General features: G+C 47.3%; 1 non-coding gene across 1 annotated transcript; it reads right to left on the bottom strand.

Annotated features, from left to right (window-relative positions):
* Positions 1-486: 486 nt before the first annotated feature.
* Positions 487-593, bottom strand: LOC144609762 (U6 spliceosomal RNA). The gene has a single exon (XR_013549359.1). It is a non-coding gene; the product is annotated as a U6 spliceosomal RNA (small nuclear RNA).
* Between the last annotated feature and the right edge of the window lie 10162 nt (positions 594-10755).

Here is a 10755-nt window from a genome sequence, read left to right as displayed (position 1 = left end):
CCTTGACTTCCCTTGTCAGCCATGGGTGTCTCTTACTCCCCTTGGAATCTTTCCTCCTTATGGAGAGAGGGCAGGAGAATGAGGTTCAGATGGAATGATAGATTAACGTTGATTGAATGGCAGAGTCGTTTCGATGGGCCCTATGGCCTGATTCTGCTTATATAACGTATGAATTTATGAGCTATATTCTGCACTATCGTTTCGCTCTATCTATTGTACTTGAGTTTGACGATTGTATTTGTGTATGAAATAACTGATCTGTTTGGTTAGCATGCAAAAAAATACTTTTCACTGTACCTTTCTTCAAGTGACACCAGTAAACCTAATACTTAACAAATCACCATTTTTCAGAAAACCGGAGCACCAGGAGGAAATCCACACGGGTAAAAGGGAGAGCGTGCAAACTCCACACACACAGACACACGCAGCACCCGAGGTCACGATGTAAGGCAGCGGCTCTACCAGCTGCTTTACTGTACCGTCCATAAAGATATGGAACGATTCACGAATTTGCGCGTCATCCTTGCGTAGGGGCAAAGTTAATCTTGTCTGCATTATTCCAAATTTAGTATATGTGCTACCAAAGTGAGCAATTGGTGTTTCGAATGACAGTGTTTAAGACAGAGCAGGAACCGGTGTGTTTTTTTAAAAGAGATAGGCGTGGAAACAGCCCCTTTGTCCCGTCTAGTCCTGGCCGACCAACGATCCCTGTACACGAGCACAATCCTACACAACTTACAATTTTACCGAAACCAATTAATCTACAAATCTTTGAACTTGTGCGAGGAAACCGGAGAAAATCCATGCAGGTCACAGGGAGTGGGGAAAGAAACTGTCTATACTCGTGTATATACAGCCTATACTGTCTATACTCATTCACAAAATGCTGGAGTAACTCAGCAGGTCAGGAAGCATCTCGGGAGAGAAGGGTCTCGACCCGAAACGTCACCCATTCCTTCTCGCCCGAGATGCTGCCTGACCTACTGAGTTACTCCAGCATTTTGTGAATAAATACCTTCGATTTGTACCAGCATCTGCAGTTATCTTCTTATACTGTACTGTCTATACTCGTATCTACACATTTTAACCTAGGCAACTGCTTATAGTTTCCTTTATCATCGTTACTTTTTTTGCATGTTTCTCATTCATTTGTTCTATATTTCTCTACATCACCGTCTACACCTCTCGTTTGCCTTCCCCCTAACTCGCAGTCCGAAGAAGGATCTTGTTTCCAAATGTCAGCTATTCCTTTTCTCCGGAGATGCTGTCTGACCCGTTGAATTACTCCAGCTGTTTGTGACTATCTTCGGTCACAGAGAGAATGCACAAACTCTGTACAGATAACACCCACAGTCAGGATCGAACCAAGTAGACTCAAAATGCTGGAGTAACTCAGCGGGACAGGCAACATCTCTGGGGAGAAAGAATGAGTGGTGTTACGGGTAAAGGCCCTTCTCCAGACTGAGAGGCAGGGGAGAGCGAGACTATAGATGTGGAAGGGTAAGGTGTGAAAACTAAGATGAGAGGGGATCTTATAGAAACGTATAAGATTATTAAGCGGTTGGACACGTTAGAGGCACGAAACATGTTCCCAGTGTTGGGGAAGTCCAGAACCAGGGACCACAGTTTAAGAATTAGGGGTAGGCCATTTAGAATGGAGATGAGGAAAAACTTTTTCAGTCAGATAGTTGTGAATCTGTGGAATTCTCTGCCTCAGAAGGCAGTGGAAGCCAATTCTCTGAATGCATTCAAGAGAGAGCTAGATAGAGCTCTTAAGGATAGCGGAGTCAGGGGGTATGGGGAGAAGGCAGGAACGGGGTACTGATTGAGAATGATCAGCCATAATCACATGGAATGGCGGTGCTGGCTCGAAGGGCTGAATGGCCTACTCCTGCACCTATTGTCTATTGTCTAAAACGATCTATCAAAGCAGATGATGCCAGTTATCTGGCGCTGTAAGGCACCAACGCTCCCGCTGCGTGACCGTGTCACCAAGGTGTACTACAGCTTGAATTATGTGTTCCTGTTATCTAGAAGGCCCAGAACAAAGTGGAGAGCTGGTGAGATCGTATCTGCTGCTGGTGTGGGCCAACTGAAGAAGCTCCAGGTCACTTCTGGGGGAACAGATGATTCACACAATAACCAACCTGCTGAAGCGTTTTCTTAAGTGCTACCAGGCAATCATTATTGAGGCAGCTATCCATGCTCTAAGTGTGGTTTAGTTTAGAAATACGGCATGGACGCAGGCCCTTCGGTCCACCAACTCCACACTAACCATCGATCACCCCTTCACACTCGTTCTACGTTACCGACGTTTGCATCCAGTCCTTACACACTATGGGGAAATTTTACAGAGGGTCAATTAACCTTTCAACCTGCACGCCTTTGGGACGAGGGATCAAACCGGAGTACCCGGTGGTAACCCACGAGTTCAGAGTGACAACGTGCAGACTCCATACAGACAGACGGCACCTGAGGTCAGGGTGAAACCCAGGTCGCTAGTGCGGTGAGGCAGCGGCTCTCCCAGCTGCGCCACTCTGCTGCCAATCCCTCTTCTTGGGAACCAATACGATAGATACCCTTTGGAAGCAAATGTGAACCACAGACTGCAGAAGCGAGAGGTTGCAAATGTTTCTGAATACAGCAGCCAGTTGATCCGCACAGGGCTTTAGCGCTCGGGGATGTACACTGTCTGGGCCGGACACTTTGCGTGCATTCACCCTCCTGAACGTTGCTCTGACGTGGTGTCAGACACGGATATCACCGTGTCAGGGGCAGAGGGGCATTCTGGAGTCATATCTTCATACAGCATGGAAACTTGCCCACACAGATCAACATGCCCAATGTAGACTCGTCCCGCCTCCCTGCGTTTGGCCCATATCCCTCTAAACCTATCCTATTCATGTATCTTTCTAAATATTTCTGAAACGTTGCAACAGTACCTGCCTCAACTGCCTCCTCCTGCAGCTCATTGATCAGCCACCACCCTTTATCTGAAAGAAATTACCCTTTAGATTCCGATTAAAACTTTCCCCACTAACCTAAAACCTAAATCCTCTGGTTCTCGGTTCACCTGCACTGGGCAAGAGACTCTGCGTCTACCATATCTATTCGCCTCATGATTTTATCCACCTCTATAAGGAATACAACCCCGGTCTGCTAAACCTCTACCTATAGCCCACGCCCTCGAGTAATGGCAACTTCCTCGTAAATATTCTCTGCATCCCTTCCAGCTTGATAACATCTTTCCTGTAACTTCGTGGCCAGAACTGAACACAATGCTCTATATGCAGCCTCAACAACGTCTTATGGAACTGCAACATGGCATCTCCTCTGTTATATCCAGCATTCTGACTGATGAAGGCAATTGTGCCAAAAGCTTTTTGACAACCCCATCTACAAGTGGTGCGACTTTCAACGAACTATATACCTGCACTTCCTGATCTCTCTGCTCTCTAACACTCCCCAGAGCCCTGCCGTTCACCGTGTCGGTCAAACTGCTGTCCATGTTAGAATTCCCAAAATGAAACACCTCAAACCTCAGAATTACATTGCATTAATCACTCTTCAGCCCACCTGACCAACCGATCAAAATGCTGCTGCATTTTTGGCAACCATCTTCACTATCTTACAATTTGATGTCAATAAATAGTTCCTTGTTTTTGTTTATGTTGAGTGAGAGTTTTCTTTGCATCAATGTTCAAATGGGTGTTCTGTCTCTTCTCTGTAATTTGACTCATCAAAATCCATGATTTAACCAACTGTCGTGGTGCCATTGGCGAATAGAGATGGCATTGGAGCCGTGTTTGGCCGCTGAGTCAGGGGTGTAAGGAGATTAGAGCAGGAGGCTAAGCTCACTGCCCTGAGGTGGACCTGTGTTGATGGTCAGTGAGGAAGAGACGTTGAAACTGATCCACACAGATTGAAGATAGACATAAAAGTCTGGAGTAACTCATCAGGACAGGCAGCGTCTCTGGATAGAAGGAATGGGTGACGTTTCGGTTCTAGACCCTTCAGAATGAGAGTCAGGGGAGAGCGAAACGAGAGATCAAAGGGGACGAGGATAAAGTAACATGTAGAATAGATCATTGGTAGCTGCGGGAAATTGACAAAGAGGCATGCAATGTCAGCAGGACAATCAGTAAGGTGGGAGCATTCGGATGGGGAGGGATGGAGAGAAAGAGAAAGCAAGGGTTACCTTTACCTTATTTACCAATACTCTCCTACGCCGAGTAGAGTTGGTCGTTACGCACGACAATATCTCCTTCGACTCCTCACACTTCCTCCATATCGAAGGCATAGCTGTGGGTACCGTATGGGCCCTAGCTATGCCTGCCTCTTTGTAGGGTACGCCGAACAATCCCTGTCCCAGGGGTACACTGGGCTCATCCCAGAACTCTACTTCCGCTACAATGACGATTGCAATATTGCTACCTCCTGCACCCATGCAGAACTCACTGACTTCAGCAACCTCACCAATAACTTCCACCTTGCTCTCAAATTTACATGGACCATCTCCGACATCTCCCTACCGTCTCTGGAGCTCAGAATCTCCATCACAGGAGACAGACTATTGACCGACATCTATTACAAACCCACTGCCTCCCATAACTATCTTGTCTACACTTCTTCCCTCCCAGTTTCCTGTAAAGGCTCTATCCCGTTCTCCCAATTCCTCTGCCTACGCCGCATCTGCGCGCAGGATGAGGTGTTCCATACAAAGGCATCAGAGATGTCCTCATTCTTTATGAAACGGGGGTTCCCCTCTTCCATTATAGATGAGGCTCTCACTAGGATCTCCTCAATATCCCGCAGCTCCGCTCTTGCTAGCCCTCCCCCTATTCGTAACAAGGACAGAGTCCCCCTCGTTCTCACCTTCCACACAATTAGCCGTCCAATGCAAAATGTTATCCTCCAAAATTTTCGCCACCTCCTACGGGATCCCACTACTGGCCACATCTTCCTATCCCTACCCCTTTCTGCGTTCCGAAGTGACCGTTCCCTTCGAAACTCCCTGGTCCACTCGTCCCTTCCCACTCAAACCACATCCTCCCCAGGTACTTTCCACCGCAACCGCAGGAGATGCAACACCTGTCCCTTTACCTCCCCCCTCGACTCCATCCAAGGACCCAAACAGTCTTTCCAGGTGAGGCAGAGGTTCACCTGCACCTCCTCCAACCTCATCTACTGCATCCGCGGTTCCAGGTGTCAACTTCGCCACATCGGCGAGACCAAGCGCACGCTCGGCGATCTTTTAGCTGAACACCTCCGCTCAGCCTTAACTCCCTACTTGATCTCCCGGTGGCCCAGCACTTCAACTCCCCCTCACGTTCCCAATCTAACCTTTCTCTCCTGGGCCCCCTCCATTTTCGCTAAACACCTCCGCTCAGTCCATCTTCACTCCCTACCTGATCTCCCGGTGGCCCAGCACTTCAACTCCTCCTCCCGTTCCCAATCTAACCTTTCTGTCCTGGGCCTCCTCCATTGTCAAAATGAGACCCAGCGCAAATTGGAGGAACAACACCGCATATTTCGCTTGGGTAGTTTACACCCTAGCGGTATGAACATTGACTTCTCTAACTTGAGATATTCCCTGCTTTCCCTCTCTATCCCCTCCCCTTCCCAGTTCACCCACTATTCTTCCTGTCTCGGACTGCATTCTATCTTTGTCCCCCCCCTCCCCTGACAACAGTCTGAAGAATGGTGTCCATCCGAAACGTCAGCCATTCCTTCTATCCCGAGATGCTGCCTGACCCTGTATGTTACCCCGGCATTTCGTGTCTACCTCAAATAAGTCAATATGCATACCATTGGGTTGTAAGTTGCCCAAGCGAAATATCAGATTCTGTTCCTCCAATTTGCTTTGGACCTCACTCTGACAGTGGAGGAGGTCCACGACAGAAAGGTCAGTATGGGAATGTTTAGGGGTTAAAATGTTTAACAAACGGGAGATCGCGTAAGTCTAGGCGGACTGAGCGGAAGTGTTCAGTGAAATGATCACCGAGCCTATGCTTGGCGTCGCCGATATGTAGGAGTCCACACCTGGAAAAGCGGATACGGTAGATGAGGGAGGAGGGGATGCAAGTACACCTCTGCCTCACTTCAAAGGACTGTTGGAGTCCTTGGACAGCATCGAGGCGCAAGGTATAAGAACAGGTGTTGCATCTACTGCGGTTGCCGGAGAAAGTACCTGGGGAGAGAATGGTTTGGCTGGGAAGGGACGATTTAACCAGGGAGTTTCAGAAGGAATGTTCACTGCCGAAAGAGAAAAAGGGTGGAGATGAGGAAATGTGGCTCGTGGAGGGATCCCATTGGAGGTGGCGAAAATATCGGCGGGTTGTTTGCTGTATGCAACTGCTGATGGGGTGAAAGGTGAGGGCGAGGGGGAGTCTGTCCCTGTTGCGACTGGGGGGTGGGGGAGCAAGACTAGAGTTGCGGGGTACTAACGAGGCATGTGTGAGGCCTTCATCTATGATGGAAGAGAGGAATCTCCGTTCCCGAAAGATGAACATCCGTTCATCTCGGATGTCCTGGTATGGAACACTTAACCATAGCTGCAGATGTGTCTTAGACGGAGGAATTGAAAGTAGGGGATAGAGTCTTTGCAGGAGGCATAGTGGGAAGAAGTGTAGTCTAGATAGCTGTTGGAGTCGGTAGGTTCATACTATATGTCAGTTGATATTATATCACCTGTGATGGGGACAGTGAGATCAAGAAACGGTAGGGAGATAGAAACAAAGAACATTGAAACTAGGTGCAGGAGGAAACTATTCGGCCCTGCACCACCAGCACTGTCATTCATTGTGGACATTGCTGATTGTCCCCAATCAATACCCGGTGCCCCATATCCCTTGATTCCACTAGCCCCTAGAGCTCTATCTAACTCTATCTGAAGTCCATCCAGTGTTTTGGCTTCCACTGCCCTCTGTGGCAGAGAATTCAACAAATTCACAACTCTCTGGTTGGAAACGTTTTTTCTCACCTCAGTTTTAAACGGCCTCCCCTTTATTCTAAGACTGTGTGTGGCCCCTGATTCTGGACTCGCACAACATTGGGAACATTTTTCCTGCATCTAGCTTGTCCAGTCTTATAATTTTATATGTTTCTATAAGATCCCCTCTCATCCTTCTAAACTCCAGTGAATACAAGCCTCGTCCTTTCAATCTTTCCTCATATGACAGTCCCGCCATCCCAGGGATCAATCCCAGGGATGTCGGGATGGTCCAAGTGAAGTTTAATGCAGTATGGAAATTAGTAGTGCAGTTTGGAAAATGAGTTGAGTGCAGTGCGGGAAATATCCGTGAGTTCTGCATGGGTGCAGGAGGTGGCACCGATGCAGTCGTCAATGTAGCGGAGATGCAGTTCGGGGATAGGGCCAGTGTACGCCTCGAACAGGTATTGTTCGACGTACACTACAAAGAGCCAGCCATAGCCGGGGCACACACGAGTGCCCATAGGCGTGCCTTGGATTTACAGGAAGTAGGAGGAATTGGAGGATAAATTGTTACGAGTAATGACCAGCTCCGTTAGGCGGAGGAGAGTGTTAGTACAGGGTAATTGGCTGGTTCTGCGGTCGAGGAAGAAACGGAGTTTCAGGCCTTCCTGGTTAGTCAAGTCAAGTCAAGTCAAGTCAATTTTATTTGTATAGCACATTTAAAAACAACCCACGTTGACCAAAGTGCTGTACATTTGATTAGGTTCCAATAGAAAAAAAATGAAAACATACAGTAGCACGCAAACAGTTCACAGCGCCTCCTCAATGAGCCTCAAACGCTAGGGAGTAGAAATATGTTTTGAGCCTGGACTTAAAGGAGTCGATGGAGGGGGCAGTTCTGATCGGGAGAGGGATGCTGTTCCACAGTCTAGGAGCTGCAACCGCAAAAGCGCGGTCACCCCTGAGTTTAAGCCTAGACCGCGGGATAGTGAATAGCCCCAAGTCGGCCGATCTGAGGGACCTGGAGTTAGAGAGGGGGGTTAGAAGATTTTTGATGTAGGGGGGGGAGTGTCCATTTAGGGCTTTATACGTGAATAGGAGGAGCTTGAAGTTGATTCTGTACCGTACAGGGAGCCAGTGGAGAGAGGCCAGAATCGGGGTGATGTGGTCCCTTTTACGGGTACCCGTCAGGAGTCTCGCTGCGGCGTTTTGGACCAGTTGCAGGCGGGACAGGGAAGATTGGCTGATTAGGGATGGAGTTGTAGAATGACTGAACATCCATAGTAAAGCTGATGGAGTAGGGGCCTGGGAAAGGGAAGTAATTGAAGAGCCGAAGGGCATGTGAGGTATCTTGAAATGCGTTACAACGCCAGAGAGCCGGGTTCTATCCTAACAACGGGTGCTTGTCAGTACGGAGTTTGCACGTTCTCCCCGTGACCTGCGTGGGTTTCCTCCGAGATCTTCGCTTTCCTCCCACACTCAAATGTTTGCAATTGATTGGCTTGGTATTAATGTAAAATTGTCCCTAGTGTGTGTAGGACTAGTGTTTGTGTGCGAGGATCGCTGGTCGGTGCGGACTCGGTGGGCCGAAGAGCTTCTTTCGATGTTGTGTCTCAAAATTAAACTAAACTAAACTAAACTAAACTAAACTAAACTAAACTAAACTAAACTAATCTAAACTAAACTAAACTAAACTAAACTAAACTAAACTAAACTAAACTAAACTAAACTAAACTAAACTAAACTAAACTAAACTAAACTAAACTAAACTAAACTAAACTAAACTAAACTAAACTGAACTAAAGGCAAGTTTGCTGACGATGGCAAATTAACTGACATTAAATATGGTTGTCCAAAATTGCTAGATAACCTGGCTGCGGAATGGCGAGTGGAATTTAATGCAGATAAGTGCGAGGTGTTGGATTTTGGGAGTCGGATGGCGTAGGAGCTTCACGATGAAAGGCAGGACCCTGGGGAGTGCGGTAGAACAGAGCGATCAAGGTGTGCACGTTCATAATACCATGAGAGATATACGTAATAGCGAAGTATTTTGGTAAACTGAGCTTCACCAGTAACGATATTGTGCATAGAGGTTGAGCATGTTAAATTTGAAAAGATTTTGGTGCGGCCACATTTAGAGTACGGTGCTCACTTTGGTCACCCAGCTTTAGGAAGGATGTCATTAAGGTAGAAACCGTGCAGAGAAGATTCACGATTTGCCAGGACTTGCGGACCAGATCTCTGGGGAGTGCTTCAGCAGGCAGGCATCTCATGGGAACGCAGGCGGCACAAGCATTATCTGACATAAAACACCATAGGGAATACATAAGGTGAACCATCCAGGATTGGGAAATCAAAATGTAGTGGACACTGGTTTAAGGCTGAAAATGAGAATGCCAGGATTTGATAGGAAACTGCGGGATATCTCTTTCACTCAATGAGTGGTGGATGTACAGAGGGACCTATCAGAGTACCTAGTTATTGCAGGTAGGGTAATAGTTTTTCAATGAAACTAGGACAGGTACATGGATAGGAGGGGTTTTGGGGAAGATGGGCAAACGCGGACAGATGAGACTAATGTCACATTACCACATCACCCCGATTCTGGACCACATCACCCCGATTCTGGCCTCTCTCCACTGGCTCCCTGTACGGTACAGAATCAACTTCAAGCTCCTCCTATTCACGTATAAAGCCATAAATGGACACTCCCCCACCTACATCAAAAATCTTCTAACCCCCCTCTCTAACTCCAGGTCCCTCAGATCGGCCGACTTGGGGCTATTCACTATCCCACGGTCTAGGCTTAAACTCAGGGGTGACCGCGCTTTTGCGGTTGCAGCTCCTAGACTGTGGAACAGCATCCCTCTCCCGATCAGAACTGCCCCCTCCATCGACTCCTTTAAGTCCAGGCTCAAAACATATTTCTACTCCCTAGCGTTTGAGGCTCATTGAGGAGGCGCTGTGAACTGTTTGCGTGCTACTGTATGTTTTCATTTTTTTTTTTTTTCTATTGGAACCTAATCAAATGTACAGCACTTTGGTCAACGTGGGTTGTTTTTAAATGTGCTATACAAATAAAATTGACTTGACTTGACTTGACTTGACTAATGTAGATGGGCATTTTGGTCTGCATAGTTAAGGTGGACCGGGGAGATATGCTTCCGTGCTGCATGACTTCATAACTGGAACTCAAAGTTCAAACCGTTAGATTGCAAGCTACCCAAGCGGAATATGAAGTGCGGCGTCTGCAGTTTGGTTGTACCCTCACTTTACCAAAAGGTGACACAAAGGACAGAAGAGTCGGGATGGGAATGGGTAAATGAATGATAATGATTGCTAAGTGGAGATCCAGCAGGCTTTGGCGGTCAGAGCGCTTTGCAGGAAAGGTGTACATGAACACATCACATGCAAAATGTGGTATAAATACATTTACTTGTAAAAAGGTTAAATTATGATGATTTGCATACTATGCATAACGCATACATCCACCATTAGCTTTAATTAAATGGCACAGACGGTTATAAGACCATGACACAACCGGTCTGCAGGGGGCGCGCGATCATTTACTCTGACACATACAGGTAGCCCGGTCCAGAAATACTCAGAGCCGGTCTCATTCATTCCCTTTACTCCCTGCTCCGGCAATCAGCTCGCATTGTTTCAGTCCCGAGACAGTTGATCGAATCATTCACCATGACTATTTTATTGCAACATTCCCAGACCCACCAGTGTGTCTTTGTTTCAGCTCTTAATAGACGACGCTAGTGTGGTTACCTCGTTAACATATTCATTACAGATTAACATTTATTACATCAGAT

The sequence above is a fragment of the Rhinoraja longicauda genome, chromosome 34, assembly GCF_053455715.1.
Source record: "Rhinoraja longicauda isolate Sanriku21f chromosome 34, sRhiLon1.1, whole genome shotgun sequence".
In the NCBI taxonomy this organism is placed as follows: domain Eukaryota; kingdom Metazoa; phylum Chordata; class Chondrichthyes; order Rajiformes; family Arhynchobatidae; genus Rhinoraja; species Rhinoraja longicauda.
This window is presented reverse-complemented; position numbering and strand designations above follow the sequence as displayed.